At 40.5% G+C, this 17,669-nt stretch overlaps 1 long non-coding RNA gene across 5 annotated transcripts; it reads right to left on the minus strand.

Moving 5' to 3' along the window:
• Nucleotides 1-756: 756 nt before the first annotated feature.
• LOC128572017 (uncharacterized) lies at nucleotides 757-15,577 on the minus strand. Of its 5 annotated transcripts, XR_008376026.1 has the most exons (6): nucleotides 15,054-15,577; nucleotides 8,837-9,003; nucleotides 6,873-6,996; nucleotides 5,795-5,889; nucleotides 2,036-5,338; nucleotides 757-964 (listed from the first exon to the last, which is right to left on the minus strand). It is a non-coding gene; the product is annotated as an uncharacterized LOC128572017 (long non-coding RNA). The 5 variants fall into 5 exon arrangements; XR_008376025.1 differs by lacking the exon at nucleotides 757-964 and having other exon boundaries at nucleotides 1,282-5,338; nucleotides 5,795-6,256; nucleotides 15,054-15,575; XR_008376028.1 differs by lacking the exon at nucleotides 757-964 and having other exon boundaries at nucleotides 1,282-5,338; nucleotides 5,795-5,844; nucleotides 15,054-15,559.
• Between the last annotated feature and the right edge of the window lie 2,092 nt (nucleotides 15,578-17,669).

The raw sequence follows: 17,669 nt of genomic DNA on the forward strand, positions 1-17,669 counted from the left end.
ATCAGTGTGGGCAGAGTGCTGGAGATCAGAGCTTTGGGGAGATGAAGGAGGAAGTGAGGATGGGACAGCTCATAGGTCACATTGGGGAAAGTTTTTTTCAAGGGCAGGTGACAATTGAATGGAGACCTACAGGGAGTCGCTGCCTGAACCCTGGGCTCTCTGAACAAAGAAGATTACTGATAAAAAGCATCAGCATGTTTGGGAAGCAGAGTTTGTGTGTGCCTGGCTCAACCCAGAGGACGCGGGGTGGCAGTGAGGCTTCAGGGGGGTGACTTAGCTCCCAACCAACCTGTGAGTCCTTTAGTCAAGACTGGCCTAAACTTATGCAAAACTTGAATTACATTTGAAAATCTTCAGGAACACATCTCTTGCAACATCCCCCTGCTCGTGAAACTAGAAATGAATAAATGTTGATAAAGAAGCTGAAAAAGCGGGTGGCGCCTGTGGCTCAGTGAGCAGGGCGCCGGCCCCATATGCCGAGGGTGGCGGGTTCAAACCCAGCCCTGGCCAAACTGCAACAAAAAAATAGCCAGGCGTTGTGGTGGGCGCCTGTAGTCCCAGCTACTCGGGAGGCTGAGGCAGGAGAATGGCCTAAGCCCAGGAGTTGGAGGTTGCGTGAGCTGCGTGATGCCACGGCACTCTACCCGAGGGCCGTAAAGTGAAACTCTGTCTCTACAAAAAAAAAGAAGCTGAAAAAGCACTCATAGGCTGAACTTCATACCAAGTTTATTCAAACGGGAAGTTCTCAGAGCCTGCAAGAGACCTTTCCACATCTATCTCCTGTGCGGAAGGGTCCTGGAATGTTCCCCAGCCCCCATCCTTTCCTCTTCAGTCAGGTTGATGGCACAGAAGATAACTTCAGCCCATTTCTCACTGGAGAGGAAAACTTGTCATCTGGTTTTGTGAAGAAGGTTCCATCTTCCACTTGTAGTATCTTATCTTTACCATGTGCTAGGATATCACACTTAAAAGGACCAAAAATGTAAAATACTTGAATGAGTTTGTATTATAACATTAATATCATTGAAAGTATCCTATTACCAGGCTGAAGTGATTCATTCATTATTCTAGGCCTGCTTTAGTCCTTTGTAATTTGTGATAATTATGCTTTTCTTTTTAATACAAAAAAAGTATAAAAATAAAAACTTGAAGGGGTGGCACCTGTGGCTCAAAGAGTAGGGTACCAGGCCCCATATACCGGAGGTTGTGGGTTCAAATCTGACCCTGGACAAAAACTGTAAATAATAATTATAATAATAATAATTAAAAAATAAAAACTTGAAAAGGAAAAAAAAAAAAAAAGCCTGCAAGGCACTAGGATTGCAAAAGCAGCCCTGGGACCTCAACAGCCTTGCCTCCTTGTGTAGCAGAGAATCACATTAGAATCACATTATAATGAGGAAAATGCTGGAAGACACAGCAGAGTGTGGGCTCAGGGCTGGCAGGCACACGGCGGGGTCAGGGCCGCAGCTTGTCTGTAATGCTACTGGACCTCACGTGAATACTGCAGCGGGTCACCAAGCTTGACACACACACACACACACCCCGCCGCATGGTGTCTTTTCCTGTCCCCACTGAGGGGAGCTCTTGGCCTGCGGTTATGCCAGAGGAGGGGGAAAGAGACCTTCCCGATTTGGAGAAAGGGAAAAAAGCAACAAAACAAAACAGAACCGAAACTCTTTTTTCTCCAGCCCTCTACAAAACCAGAGATGAAAGAAGGCAGTCTTAGCTTGGCAAATAAGAAAATAAACAAGCGCTTGAAATGGATTAAGTATTTCCTTTTAAATTTGTTTTGCAAAGGGTTTTTTTTTTCCTCTTTGAAAAACAAAATACTAAAATAGCAAGTTGTGTTTTCATTTATAAATCCTTCTGAAGAGGAAATCTAATAATAACAAGGGGTTCCCATTGGATTCCAGCTTATTTCATAACGTAAACATATTTCTACCCTCTGGGGAAAGAAATCTACCCTGAGCCAGGTACTTTTCATTTAAATTTGTGATTTTATTCATTTGTGGGTTTTTTCCTACTCTTTTACCTTGAACAACCTCTGAGACTGAGGCTGAAGTTTTAGATTCTACAGCTGTATATGCTGGGCCTCTAGAGTCAGTAAGACGCAGTATAAAAAGAAGGTGGCTTTTTTTTTTTTTTTTTTTTTGCTATTGGTTGTTCTGAATCCCGTCAGAAGAGTATAGTTCGTCCCTCAACTGGTTTTATCTTATTGGACTGCTTAACCGTATTTTGAGAGAGCAGGCTGTACACCAGACAGAGACAGGATTGTAGGTGCCACACTTTCAACCTCAGCTATATTTCTTCTAAGCCGTAAATTACTTACGGCTTTCCGCCTCAGTTTCCTTTTCTATAAAATAGGAATAATAATAATGCGGTACCTTAAAGACGGCAGCCAAATCTCTCTCTTCCTCCCGCTGAGAGGTGGGGTCTCTGTTCCCTCCCCTGGAATCCAGGAGGATTCTATGACTGGTTTGACCAACAGGACACACAGGACAGGATTCTGCGCCAGTCCCAGTGGCAGCTCCCACTCTCAGAAATAGCAACACATGCTCTGGGGGCTGTTGGCGGTACAGGGCCCCTGAGGCCACCATGATGTGAGGAAGCCGAAGCTGCCTACAGCTACCCCACGGCCATGGGAGCCAAGCCAGCGGAGGTCTCAGACATCGTACCGCCGACTGTAGCTCCTTTGATGAGTCCCGTCTGAACTCCTCACCACGCTATTTATCGTGAGATGCAGTAATAAAGAGTTGTTTTAATCCACTGAGTCTTGGTATAGTTTGTTAAATGGCAATAGATAAACATACTATGGGCCTATCTTGTGGAGCTATTGGCAGCTTTACAAATGCTACCCCCCAAGACACCCAGCCCAGGGCTGACATATAGTCAGCAGTCAGTAAGTAGTAACTGTCACCATTCCTCTTGTTTTTATTATCTTCCCATGAGACAGTTTATTGGAAATGTGAAAAGAGAATCCTGTGAGATCACAGAGAACGCTGAAATGCCTGGCAGCTGACCTGCATGGGAGTCTACTGGCTTCGGGATTGCAAATCCTCGCGTGCCTGCCCAGGTCAGGTGCAGGGGAGCCACTAAGCCCGGCCAGTGCTGGCCAGGTCAGGTGCAGGAGAGCCACTAAGCCAGGCCAGTGCTGGCCCCACTGTTGAACATGCCTGCTCTCAGCACACAGGACGTGCCGTCCCTGCATTCCAGGGACCTCGCGGCTCCAAGTGGTCTTTTCATATTGGCCTCTACATCTCCCTGATTACCTACATGCAGCAGTTGGGTTTAAAGAAGGCACGGCGGCCGGAGAGACCCTCTGGAAAGGCAGCTGTTGACACCCGGCTGTCCGAAGCAATTGGGAGCTCACCAGCCACTCATAGGCCCCAGGGCCCCCATGTGACCTTGTCTTTTGGGCACAGGTATTTAGGGACACGTTCCCTAAAGACAGTAGACCTGCTGGGACTGTTGAGATGCTGGTAATATTAGGAAATAAAGTATTGTCGGTGTAGTGAACTTACAACATTCACAATCCCAAGGCCCCTTGTCCACGGGCGACTCTCTTCCTGGACCTGCTGGTCAACCTGTTTTTACCGATTAGTCATCCTGTCCCATCTGGCCTGTGTTCAGTCCATCATCCCCTCCGCAGTGTAACCTCCTGTAAGCACGAATGTCACTGTGTGCTCACCCTCTCCTTGTCTTGGCTACTCACCGCTGACGGGAGGAATTGTGTCAGCTCCAGAGGGTGGGCTGCCCTGAGTGCTGCCCCTGCTGGCTGATGGGGGGAGGAAGGCCGGATGGGGGAGCCTCTGCCTTAAAGACTTACTCTGTTTCTTACACTCTGCCTCTGGGTTGAACCTGGGAATCTCAACATCAGTCCAAGTTACCAGATGCAGGACAAATAATTTTGAGTGAGGTGCTCTCCCCATTGGTCCTTTGGAACTATTTGGAAGAAGGAAGGAGCAGCTATAAACAAAAAGTAAGAAAGCGAAACAAGGGAGGAGAGAGGCTCCCGGGCAGCTCGGCTGGGATCAGGCAGCTCAGGTCTTGCGCTGGTGCTTCAAGCTGACTCTGTTCCCTCAGGACAGCTCAGAGTACCCAGACAACCATCTCCACTTTCCCAGCTCCTGCCCCCACTCCTCCCCAGCACCTCCCATTTCCCATGGACCAGGCTCCTCCTGCCTCACTCCTCTAGTGCACCCTTGCTCAGACCCACAGCTCCGGGCTTCTTCTGCTGGCCTGACGTGCAGCCCCAGCTCACTGCTGTCCTCCCCACTGGCTTCATTACCTTTAGAAGGACACTCCTTGGAACAGAATGACAAGTGAGCTGGCAGTTTCCAGCCAGCAGGACACTCAGAGTCACACAGGCACACGGGGCCTTGATGAGGATGCTGTGTCTGCCTATGATCTAGGAGGAGTCTCTATCTTAACAGTGACTTGCTCTACCTTTCCCATTGCTAGAGGTCAGTGCTGATCCCACAGACAAATAGCGGTCCCCTCCGTGGTACCGTGGGAGGAGACTGCAGCAGTGCACCTGTCTCTTCTGAGCCATCCCTAGACTGGGCCTTCAGAGTCATTCTTATGCTGTGGCCTTTAGTTACCATTGTAGAAGTTGAGTTCTACTCAACTGGCCTGTGGGGGGAAGGGACAGAGTTTCACTCTGTCACCCTGGGTAGAGTGCAGTGGCATCATTATAGCTCACAGAAGCCGCAAACTCCTGACCTCAAGTGGTCCTCCTGCTTTAGCCTCCCAAGTAGCTGAGACTATAAGCACCTGCCACCACACCAGGCTAATTTTTCTGTTTTTGGTAGAGAAGGGGGTCTTGCTCTTGCTCAGGATGGTCTTGAACTCCTGAGCTCAAGCTATACACCAGCCTCGGCCTCACAGAATGCTGGGATGACAGGCATGAGCCACTGTGCCTGGCCTACGGTTTTTATATTTAAGTCCACAACTGAACCTATAAGTTAGATAAGGACTGGCCAGCAGATGACTTCTAGTTTTGGCTGTAGAGTACGTCTTTGATATTCAAAATAGGTTTTCACATCAATTCTCTTGCTGAATTATCATTTTCTACTTCTTATTTGTTAAAAATACAAATTTATGAAAATGGCAAGACTTAGCAACTTTAACCTCGCTATCAATTTACCAAGACTCTTCTGCTGTCATTAGAGCTGTTGTTTGTGTGGCTTCCTGCTGTGGGCTGGCTTCCACGTCAGGACACCCAAGTTGGCACCCTCACTCCCACAGACCGGGTCTAGACACTGGGCAATCCAAGTGAAGTTCCAGGAAGGGTCTTTCCATCTCCTGATGTTCACAGCACCAAGAGCTTTTTCTGCTTTGTTATTCAGGCATTGAAAAAAAAGAAAACATAGATCTTCTTGTGGCTGGGACTATCCGTGTAGAATTTCCCCAAACTTTTTTCTGTATTCTGAGGAAAGGATGGCCTTTCTGATTCTTAAGCAAGCATTTGATGTGTTTTGCACAGAGGAGCATTTATGATTAATTTTTCTCCTGACAATAATTTTTGGTAGAAAATTAGGGTAACATTCATATTAGAGAGAAAAGTCTATATATTTTTTACACAATTGAATAGTTTGAATTGAATCACAAGAGTTTTTGAAGCTCAAATTCTGCCAAGGTTCTTGCCAGAGCTATGATGAAATCTGTTTACTCTCTGTTCAAATTTTGTAATATTCTGTAACTTTGAATTCTGTCAAGAGCAATTTTTAATGAAGCTGGTCTTTAAGCTTGGTAGGGGACCCAGATGGCAGATTCTTCAATGTTTACTTACTCATCAGGACATGTTTTGCCCAAAGTGTTCCATATGCGAGGTACTCAGATCTGCCAGGGACACCAGAAGGGGACAAGTTGGGCCTGGTCCCTTCCCTTGAGGAGTTCAGGTTTGAGCAAAAGAAATAAATAATAAATCACATTTAAAAAATTACAAATACGGAAAGTGCTGCCAGAAAGAAGAAACCCACCAGGGGCTCAGGCATAGGCTGTGTAGAGGGAAGGCTGGGCATGAGGTGGATCCCAACCAGCTCAGGGATAAGTTGGGGAAGTGAGGTTCTAGGGAAAGTCTCATTGATGGAAGATGAGCTGCAGAGAGTCTGGGCCGTTGGTGCTGAGAGTGCAGCTGCACTTGGGAGTGGATGGAGCCACTGGCGTGGTGCTTTCCACAGACAGATGTACTTTACTAGCACGCTGCAGGGCCATCTCCACGCTTCAAAGATCGGCAAAAAAAGGCTGAGGACTAATAATATGAGAATCAGGAGGAAAGATATATTAGGTAACTCCAATTTTTTGCATTTGGAGTTTGTTCTTTAGAAGGATCCATTTAAAAAAATTGTTTTAATTAAATCATAGCTGTGTCCATCAATGCAATCATGGGGTACAATGTGCTAGTTTTATATACAATTTGAAATATTTTCATCAAACTGGTTAACATAGCCTTCATTGTGTTAAGACATTTACATTCTGCATTTAGTAAATTTCACATGTACCCTTATAAAATGCGCCGTAGGTGTGGTCCCAGCAATCACCCTCCCTCCATCCATCCTGCCCCCTCCCCTCCCTTCCCTCTCCCCTTTCCCCATATTCTTGGGCTATAATTGGGTTGTAGCTTTAATACGAAAGCTATAAATTGGTTTCATAGTAGGGCTGAGTACATTGGATACATTTTCTTCCATTCTTGAGATACTTTGCTAAGAAGATGTTCCAGCTCCACCCATGTAAACATGAAAGAGGTAAAGTCTCCATCTAATGATGCATTTTTGGATGATGGGTTACTTGTGGCTGCTATAATTACATGAAATATAAACAGAGGAGAGACGTTCACAGGGAGAAGAGAAGGAAGAAAGCGACATTACCGCTGATGGTGACGGAGCCAGCCCAGGCGGGCTGGGCAGGAGCTGCAAGGGACTCGCAGGATGCTTTCGGAACTCATTTACAGGGCCACAGCCCATATCCTCCCAACTGGGTGCAGGATGTGACCTAGTAAAGAAAGAATCTCCCGTTAAAGCCCCAGATGCTGGTTTGTAAGACAAAGGAAAAGACCCAGAGGAAGCACCCCCTGTTACACACATGCACACAAAGACACACAGGACACACACATGTACACGCAGCCTCCTAAGGACAGTAAAGGTGTATTAATATTTATCAGAGACGTTGGCCTGGATTGAAAATTAAAAAAAAAAAATTCCTTCTACAAAACACTAAGGTAGAACCGAAGAAAGAGAGAAATTAGAGGGCAATGTGTGAGGAGCTCCCAGGCGGGAGGCCCTGCTTCCTGGGCAGCACAGGAGAAGGACGTGTGCCCAGGCAAAGTGAGAGTCCTCTTCCTTGGTGCTTCTAATGCTGAAATCTGCCTGATCCCAGCCTCTCCATCATGGTCTGCTGTCATTGGTCAGGAGTAGACCAGTGCTAGACAAAATGACTAGTCCCCGGAAAAAATGACTCCCCACCGCCAGTGATCTGTGAGAGCTGGCATGAAGGCGGGAGACCCTGCCATGACTAACTTCCATAGAGACAGAGACACAAGACGGCCACACCAACACCCTGCAGGGGGAGGGCAGCAAGCTGCACCCCCCATGGCCACCCGACCCCAGCCCTCCCCAACAACAGTCTATCCAAGAACATCCTTGGATATATATTTAAAAAGCAAAGACTTATAACATGAAGGTTACACAATAAATAGTACTGCTATAAAGAAGTACAGCTATTGGGTCAGCACCTGTGGCTCAGTGGGTAGGGCACTGCCCCATATACCAAGGGAGGCAGGTTCGAACCTGCCCCCGGCCAAACTGCAACAACAACAAGAAAAAATAGCCAGGTGTTGTGGCGAGTGCCTGTGGTCCCAGCTACTCTGGAGGCTGAGGCAAGAGAATTGGCTAAGCCCAAGAGTTGGAGAGTAAAGGTGTATTAATATTTATCAGAGATGTTGGCCTGAATTGCTGTGAGCTGTGACACCACGGCACTCTACCAAGGGTGATAAAATGAGACTCTGTCTCAAAAAAAAAAAAAAAAAAAAGTAGAGCTATTTAGAGTTTTAATCTTGGACCAGCTTAACAAAAATCATCACATCAAATGTACAGCAGAACATACTCTCCACGTGCTGACTGCATCCTTTGACACCTAATAATGGCATTCTATAATCGCATGAAAGCTCTGGGGACAATTAAGACCCTTTGATGAGAATAAGACGGGGAGTTTATGACTTGTGTAACTAGGAAACTGGCCCCATCAGTCTGCCTTTCATTAGCACATAATAACATCTCATTTTTATGGGACGTTCCTTCAGTTAATTTTCTTAATTAGATTTAACTGAAGGATGAAAGTCGAATTTGGCAACACAAAGCCCTGGGAAAGAAGACACAGTAATTCAACATAAAAGCTACATACATCAAAGATGCACGAAAATAAGAGAGTTATGTTTCCTAAAGATCCCTGGACTCGTTAAGGCTAATTTCAGATGGGCCCAGGGTTGTAAATTTAACTGAAAACGTCCATGCTTGGTCAGAGGGTGGGGCAGGCAGACATGAGGGCTGTAGCCCTGTATCCTCCTGAGAGGTATCCGCAATGGTCTCCAGTCAGCAGGTAGCCTGCAAAGATTGTCCAGCGTCTGCATTTCTGACTGGAATACGTGTTCCACACTGAGGAACAAACAAGGATATTCCTCTTTATTGACTATGTTACCCAAAGGAGAAATCTCTCTCTGCTGTCAGAAGCAGTTGTTCGTTTTCCTGGGATTAATTTATTTAAGTCATGTGAAATTTTAAGCCATGTTACCACTTAGGCATCTAAAAAGCCCGATGTTAAATTAAATACAGCTCACCTCTAGCTAGGGTTTAAGATTTGACAGCACTTCTTGTCTACCAAGGCCACATCTGGATTGTTGTTATTGTCACAGCCCCACACTCCGGGTGTCCAGATGCACTCAGCTATTTTTATATTCTATTTGGTCTTGCTGAATTGCAGGCATTTCCACAAGCTGCCTTGAATCTGTTTTAAACAAAGTGGAATATAAATAAGTAAATAAAGAAATGCTGATTGCAAATTAAAGAACTCAAACAATGTAGCCATACAATATAAACGAATGCAACAAGATCAAAACCAAGAATACAGTTCCATCATTCAAAAGCACAAACAATAAAGCACTGAGATAATCAAACCTAAGCTTATAGCCCACTCTTTTGCTCTGTGTATAGCACTTGCTATCAGACCTTATCTTCCCCAGAAAAAGTGTCCACCTCTTGAAGCTTCTTGATTCTTCGTGGAAATAAAGCCCAGTGGTCCGGGCTCCAACAGTCTTCCTGATGTGTCCTAACATCTTGCCTTGTAGACTAATCTGGTTCTTACATTGCAATTAAATATCTTCTGTGAGCTTTGATAAACACTGTATCTGTCAACAGTAAAATATTTTACCGAAGTACCTTCATTCAGTATCTGTTATTTTGTGAATTATATATGATGCGTAGTCTAGATGCCAGACGAGAGGGAGGTAAAGCTGGTGTTGCATTGGAATCACTTCCAGATATACACAAGTACGTAAATTCTCTGTGAAAAACTTTGAAACTTCTCAAGTTCTTGCACCAATGGCTCATTGAATCTTTGCATTTCTGTATTATATGACATAAAAGAGACAATCCTGACGTCTAAATCTACAAGGGTACCAACTCTAAAAGTGAATGTTCGTCTTATTTTTAAAAACTGTAACTGGTTTATTCCACTAGCATTGGTCCAGGACAGAGGAAATTGTGGTACCAGTACTATTTTTCACTGATTCATATACATCTATGTACTCAGCAATTTCAGAGAAATGTTAATTTGTCAAACTTGACCAAAAGAGCAAAAATGGAGCAGTAACTTGGAATACTGGTGTCAGTGGTACTAGGAAAGTGTGAAAGGCTCAGAAAGCTTAACTTTCAAAACAGCAGAGAGAATGGTTCTTTGGAAGCACACCAAGTGATGGAAGAATCTAGTTTACTCTGACCAAACCAGGGCCCTAGATGAAAGCAGACTGATCTCAGCCCAATATGAGGAAGACCTTCTGAAGAATTACAGATCTTTGAAAATGGAATGAGATGCTTTGTAGACTGGAGAAATGTCTCTGGGAGTACTTGGACTGACACAGGACACTTGTATCAGGCACAACAGTAAGAGAATCATTGCACTGGGTGTGGGGAGGATGAGATTCAGAGGTTTCTTTAAGTGTAAAACTCTCTGTTGCAACATATTTGCGGTTCTTAAATAGTGGAAGGGCTTAGCCTCATTGATGGGTTTATTTAATGTTGCTCAGGTAAAAACTAATGAACAACTACCAAAATAGTTATCTGAACGTCAGATTACTTGATTTAGGTCATGCCATCAAGGATTAGCTAACCTGCCCCTGCCACTGCGTGGCTTCTAGTAAAAAACAGTTAGGCCACAAGGAAAAACGTGACGACTTCACAGACCTTACAAGAATAGGTTGAATAACTGTTTTTGTATTTATATTTGTTACATTACAAATATTTGTTTGTATTTCTGTTTCGTATTTGTATTTTGAATAACTGTTTGTTGAGAGATGTTAGTTTGTGCAGCAGAATTGCTCTTATTTTACCCATAGTGCTTGGTAATAACTTTGTAGAATCGTAGGTTGTAGGCCAAGGTTGTGAAGTCACATGTCTTCCAAATATGCCAAAAATAATCTGACAATTATAAAGCACTTTCCATTGTCAGGGGTTGTTCTTGAGTCTTTTCTGAGAGATTAACACAGTAAAACTGTAATAGTCTCTAGTTTTCTGTTTATAACAGTATTTTTAAAAAGACATAGGTTCTAAAATTTATTGAAAGAAAAGTGTGAGTTCTTAAGACATGTTAATAGATAAACAGATTTTATGTTGAGGCAATCAGGAATTTTGCTTTTTTCTTTTACTGATACACAATTTTCACATATTTATGGGGAACATGTGAGCATTTTTTACATGCAGAGAATGTACAATGACCAAGTCAGGACACGTGGGGGATCTACCACTTTGATTACTTATTTCTGTCTTGGGAACATTTCAGGTCCTTTCTTCTAGCTACTTTGAAATATACAACATATTTTTGCTAGCTATAGTCACCTAGTTTGCTATTGAACTTACTATGACTTATTCCTTTTATCTGTGAGTTTACACCCATTCACCAACCTTTCTTCACTTTCCCCTCCCATTTTCTACCCTTCCAGCCTCTAGTGTCTATCACTCTAGTCTCCATCTACATGAGATTATGTTTTTAGCTCCCACATATGATGAGAACATGTGGTATTGGTCTCTTTGTGCCTGGGCTATTTTATTTAATTTAATAACGTCCAGTTCCATCCATGTTACTGCAAATGACATGATTTAATTCTTTTTTTATGGCCAAATAATATACCACTGTGTGTCTATACAGTGTGTACACACCCCCCCCCCACACACATTTTCTTTATCCACTTATCTGTGGATGGGCATGTAGGTTGATTTCTTATCTTTGCTATTGTGAATAGTGCTGTGATAAACACAGCAAGCATCCTTTACAGACATCTTATGATATTAGAGTATCCTTTGACATAGTAAAGCATCCTATGATATACTGATTTCTTTCCCTTTGGATAAATACCCAGTAGTGGGATTGTTGGATGGTGCGGTAGTTCTATTTTTAGTTCGGAGAGAAATCTTTCCTTAGTGGTTGTCCTAATTTATATTCCCATTGCAATCAAGGATTTAAAAACAAATGCGGAGTAGACCCTACTTCAGAGCCCATCATGAAAATATATACAGAAAATCTGGTTTAGCGATTTAGCAAGATCCTGGGCTGTCAGCACAGAATAGATTCTACATTAAAGGTTTTTTGAAATAAGCATAAATTTTGCTAGTGAGTATCAAACAGGAATAGCAATTTTATGTAAGTTTAGGTTAAAACATACTTAGGTGACTAAATATAGTGGAACAGGGAACTCCAAAACCGCCCCCCTCCATAAAAGCAAGGACTACAGCCGTAGATTTATCAGAATATACCTTTTTGGATCTCTGGAATCTAATAAAAAAAACTCACACACACACAAAAAAAGAGAATGGTTTAAAAAGAAAGAAGCTGCTGGAATTTGATAAAAGATTGTGGTGATATCTTGACTTATACAGGGCCTGCATTCATGGTGCAGTTTAGTGGGGCTGGAAGTGGCAATGTGAGCCTTGTTTTTAGAGAATTGGATATGTAGGCCCTGACCTGTCTAATGGCTCCCTGAGGGATTGGCTCACAGGGATAAACTTTGTTTTTCCCACCTTCAAGGTTTCTCAGGGACAGGTGTCTTCCCAAATAGCATTTGTCAAAATGCATTTAAAGTGAAACATACTAGCAGAAGCCACTCACGGGCAAGCAGCAGACAGATAAGAATACCTGGGGAAAAAGAGACCTGGGAAGGAGAAGCACAGGGGAACAAGGGCTTTGAAAAGCTCCCATACATACCAAGGAATCCAGAATGCCCAAGTCTGGAAATAGATTCAGAAAAGGCCAGAGAAGACCCTAAGCTTTCATTCTGGCTGACCTTTATGCTCTGTGTGTGCAGGAAGTGAAGGCTAAGGTAGAGTTATAAACAGGCTGGCTAAATATGGAATGAGTGTCTGAACAAAAGCTAATGTGAAAACCCAGGAGAGTTTTTTGTTTGTTTTAGCTCTAGGTGCTAAAGGAAATCTCTATCAAATTGCTAGCTAACAGCTAAGCTAATGGAACAGTGACTTAAGTGATCATATACAATATGAAGAATGCAGTCTTTACAAAAACAGTTTGGAAAATGTCACTGAACAAACAACTCCAACCCCTAACAGGCAGCAACAACAAACCCAGAACAGGGGCAAATCTGATTTCCGGAGTTATCACATTATAATATTCAAAAGATACAATTTACAACAAAAATTGTAAGTCACACAAAGAATGAGAAAATAGGGCCCATTCATAAGGAAATACAAAGACATTACTAGAAACTATCCCTAAGGAAATCCAGACATTGATTTTACTCGACAAAGACATGGAATGAACTGGCCTAAACATGCTCAAAGAGCTAAAGAAAAGTATAGACAAAGAATTAATAGAAACAAAGAAAATGATATCTTACCAATAGATGCTAACAATAAGAGATAGAAACAGTAAAAAGGAACCAAATAAAAACTATGAAGCTGAAAAATACAATAAATAAAATGAAAAGCATACTATATCAGTTTAATAGCAGATTTGAGAAGGAAGAAGAAAAGAATCACTGAATTTGATGAAGATGTGTCAGTTGAAATTATCTAGTCTGAAGAACAGAAAATAAAAGAATGAAGCAAAATCAGCAGAACTTAAAAGGCATACAGCACACTCTAGAGCTAACCAACCTATGCACAATGGAATTCCCAGAAGAAAAAGAGTCAGAAATAACATTTGAGAGAAGATGAAAGGGAAAGGGGTAGAAAGAATATTTTCAGAAATAATGGCCCCAAACTGCCCCCCAAATATGATGAAAGACAAGTTTAATGAACTCCAAGTAGAATAAACTCAAAGAGATCTGCACTGAGACATTAGAAAATGTTGAAAGCCAGAGACAAAGAGAGAATCTTGAAAACAGCAAGAGAGAAGTGACTAGTCACAAGCAAGGGACCCTCAGTAATACTATCAACATATTTCTCCTTATGTTGGAAGCCAAAAGGCAGTTAGAGGACATATTTAAAGTGCTAAAAGAAAAAAAAGTCTGTCAACCAAAAAATCTAAATTTTGCAAAGCTATCCTTCCAAGTGAAAGGGAAATTAAGACATGCTTAGATAAACAAGGCTAAGGGAGTTTATCGCTAGCAGACTCTTCTGCGCTACGGGAAATGCTAACACAAGTCCTTCTGGCTGAAATGAAAGGATATCAGACAGCGACTGGAAGCTGTATGAGAACTACAGAACAACAATAAAAGTAACTGTATAGGTATGTATAAAATATAGTATTGTGTTTATTATGTTTAATGCCTCTTTTCTCCTATATATTTAAAAAGACGAATGCGTAAAACAATGATTATAAATCTGTGCTCATTGGCACACAAAGAAGAAAGACATAATTTTTGACAATAATAACAAAAGGAGGGCAAGCGAAGCAATGTAGAAGCAGACTTTTTGTACATACTATTGAAGATAAGTTGACTATCAATTCAAACTAGATTGTTACAATTGTAAGATATTATTTGTAAGCCTCGGGATAACTCTTAAGAAAACAAATAACACATAGAAAGAAGAATGCAAAGAAAATCAAAATGGTTCATGATAAAAATATCAATTAAACACAAAAGAAGGCAGGAATGGAGGTATTAAGGAACACTCCCCCCGCCAAAGATATTGAAAACCATTTTAACATAGGAAAATAAAGTACTTTTTTTTATTAGTAATCACTTTAAATGTAAATGGATCAAACTTTCTAAATAAAAGTCAGAGATCGATGTAATTGATAAAAGAAAAACGCTCCAACTATGTGCTATTGCTAAGAGACTCATGTTAGACCCAAAGATATAAAGTGAAAGGATGGAAAAAGATATTCCAAGAAAATCCTAACCAAAAGAGAGCTGGAGGGTCTATTCTATATTAAGATAAAACAAAGAGTTTAAATAAAAGTCACAAGAGACAAGAAAGGATGTTATATAATGACAAAGGGTCAATCCATAAAGAAGACATTATAATCATAAACATATACTACACACTTAACAGCAGAGCTCCAACACAGCTGATGCAAATATTCACAGAATTAAACAAAGAAATAGTTGTACAATAATACTTGCATGTTTCAATACCCACTTTTAATAATGGGTAGAACAACTAGACAGAAGATCATAATAAAGAGATAGAGAACTAGAACAACATTATAAATCAACTCAACTTGACAGATATATATTATATATATATATATATAACACTCTACACAAAGCAACAGAATGTACTTTTATCTTAAATACCCTTTTAACATTGGTCAGGCTAGCTATATGTTAGTCCATAAATAGCTCTCAAATTGTAAAGGATTAGTCCTGGTGTGGTGGTACATACCTGTAATTCTAACACTCTGGGAGGCTGAGGCGGGAGGATCACTGAGGCCAGGAATTTGAAACCAGCCTGACTAAGAGTAAGACCTTGTCTCTACGAAAAAATAGAAAAATTAGTCATGCGTGGTGGTGGGCACCTGTAATCTCAGTTAGTCAGGAGGCTGAGGCAGGATGATCGGGTGAGTCCACTAGTTTGAGGTTGCTGTGAGCTATGATGATGCCACTGCACTCTAGCTGGAGTGAGAGATGAAGACTCTGTCTCAAAAAGAAAAAAAATTAAAGATTGAACTTAAACAAAATACATTCTCTGACTGCAATGAAATAAAATAGAAAGCAAAACACAATACACTAAATCTTACAAAAGCCAGCAATAACAGCACTCACAAAGAAATTTATAGGAGTTTATGGCTACATTATTAATAAAAAGGAAGGAAAATATGGAAACAGTATGGAATCAGTAACCTATCTGTACACCTGTAGGACAGGAAAAAGAAAGAAAACTAGAAAAGCAAACTAAACCAGAAAGAGAGAAATAATAAAGGTTAGTACAAAGGTAAATGAAATAGAGACTAGAAAAACGGTGAATCAACAAAAGCAAATATTAGTTCTTTAAAAAGATCAATAAAATGGACAAGCTGAAAAGAAAAAAGAGAGTAGATTCTAGTATCAGCCTTATAGAAACAAGATATAAAACAATACTAAAAAAATTTGTATATCAATAAGATAACCAAGATAAAATGAGCAATTTTTTAGAAATAATAAAGTATCAAAATGGACTTAAGAAACAGAAAACATGAACAGATCTAAAATAAGTAAAGAAATTGAATCCGTAATAAAACATCAGCCAAGAAGAGCCCAGCACCAATGATTTCATTGGTGAATTCTACCAATATTTAAAGAAGAATTAAAACCAAACTTTCTCAAACTCTTCAGAAAACAGAAGAAGAATATTGCTTAACTCTTCTATCACTCTAGGCCAGCATTATCCTAATCAAAGGCAGGCAGACATTAGAAGAAAAGGATCCTGCATACAAATTCCTTACAAAGACAGATGCAAAAATTTGCAGTAAAATACTAGAAAACTAAATCCAGCAGCATATTGTGACTAAGTGGCATTTATCCCCCAAATGCAAGCATGGTTCAACATAACAAAGTCAATCAATACATTACAGCACATTAATAGAATAAGGAATAAAAACCCACACAATCATCTCAATTGATATAGAAAAGGCAATGGACAAAATCCAACACCCTTTCATGATTTATAAAAAACAAAAAACAACATTCACTAAAATAGAAATAGAAGGAAACATCCTCAAAATAACAAAGGGCATTCATGAAAAACCTCACAGCTAACATCATACTCCATAGTGAAAAACTGACAGTTTGCTCCCTAATATCAGGAACCAGATAAGGATTTCTGCTTTTGCCACCTACACTCAAATTTTACTGAATGCTCTATTCATAGTGGTCAAACAAGAAAAAGAAATATAAGGCATCCAAATTATAAAGGAAAAAATAAAATTGTCGCTATTCACAGATGACATGATCTTATACATATATATATAATATAAAGACTCCTCATAAAAATTATTAGATTTAATGAATTCAGCAATTTGCAGAAGACACAGAAATCAGTTATATTTCTGTACACTAGTAATGAACAATCTGAAAAAGAAATTAGGAAAACAATTCTATTTATAATACCATAGCAGTGAAAAGAATAAAACAGTTCAGAATAGACTTAACCAAGAAGGCCAAAGATTTGTACCCTGAAAACTATAAAAACTTGTTGAAAGAAATTAAAGGCCTAAGTAAATGGAATGCATCCTGTGTTCATGGATGGGAAGACTTATTATTGTTAAGATGGCAATGTTCCCCAAATTGATCTACAAATCCAATGCAATTCCTATCAAAAATCTCAATAGCCTTTTTTCTCAGAAATGTAAAATCCAATCATGAAGTTCATGTGAAATTACAAGGAACCTCAAGTAGCCAAACAATATTTAATAAGAAGAGCATAGTTGGAGGACACTTACTTTCCAATTTCAAAACTTACTATTTTTTAAATTTCTCATAAATAGGAGGGAACACAAAGCTTACTGTTACATAAAGCTATAGCAATAAAACAATGTGGTACCAGCATAATGATGTGCCATAAATGAAGATATAGATGAAATGACATGCGTGTGGATCATGGAATATAGTTAAGACTTCAGAAATAAACCCATTTGTATATTGTCCCTTGATTTCAACAAGTGTTTCCAGGTTAAGGGGAAAAGAATAGTTTCTTTAACAAATAGTGCTGAGACTGGCTATCTACATACAAAACAAAGATGTTAGACTTTTCTTTCATACCATATGTAGAAATTACCTTCAAAGATACCAAAGACCTAAACATAAGAATTAAATTATAAAACTCTTAGAAGAATAGACAGGGTAAAATCTTCATAACCCTCATTATTATATGATTTCTTACATATAATAACAAACAACTCACATATAATTAACAAAGAAAAACAAATAAATTGGGCTTAAAAATTAAAAAGTGTTGTGCATTAATGGACATGATTAAGAAAGGGAGAAGTCAACCCACAGAATGAGAGAAAATATTTCCAAA

The sequence above is a fragment of the Nycticebus coucang genome, chromosome 19 (assembly GCF_027406575.1).
Source record: "Nycticebus coucang isolate mNycCou1 chromosome 19, mNycCou1.pri, whole genome shotgun sequence".
In the NCBI taxonomy this organism is placed as follows: domain Eukaryota; kingdom Metazoa; phylum Chordata; class Mammalia; order Primates; family Lorisidae; genus Nycticebus; species Nycticebus coucang.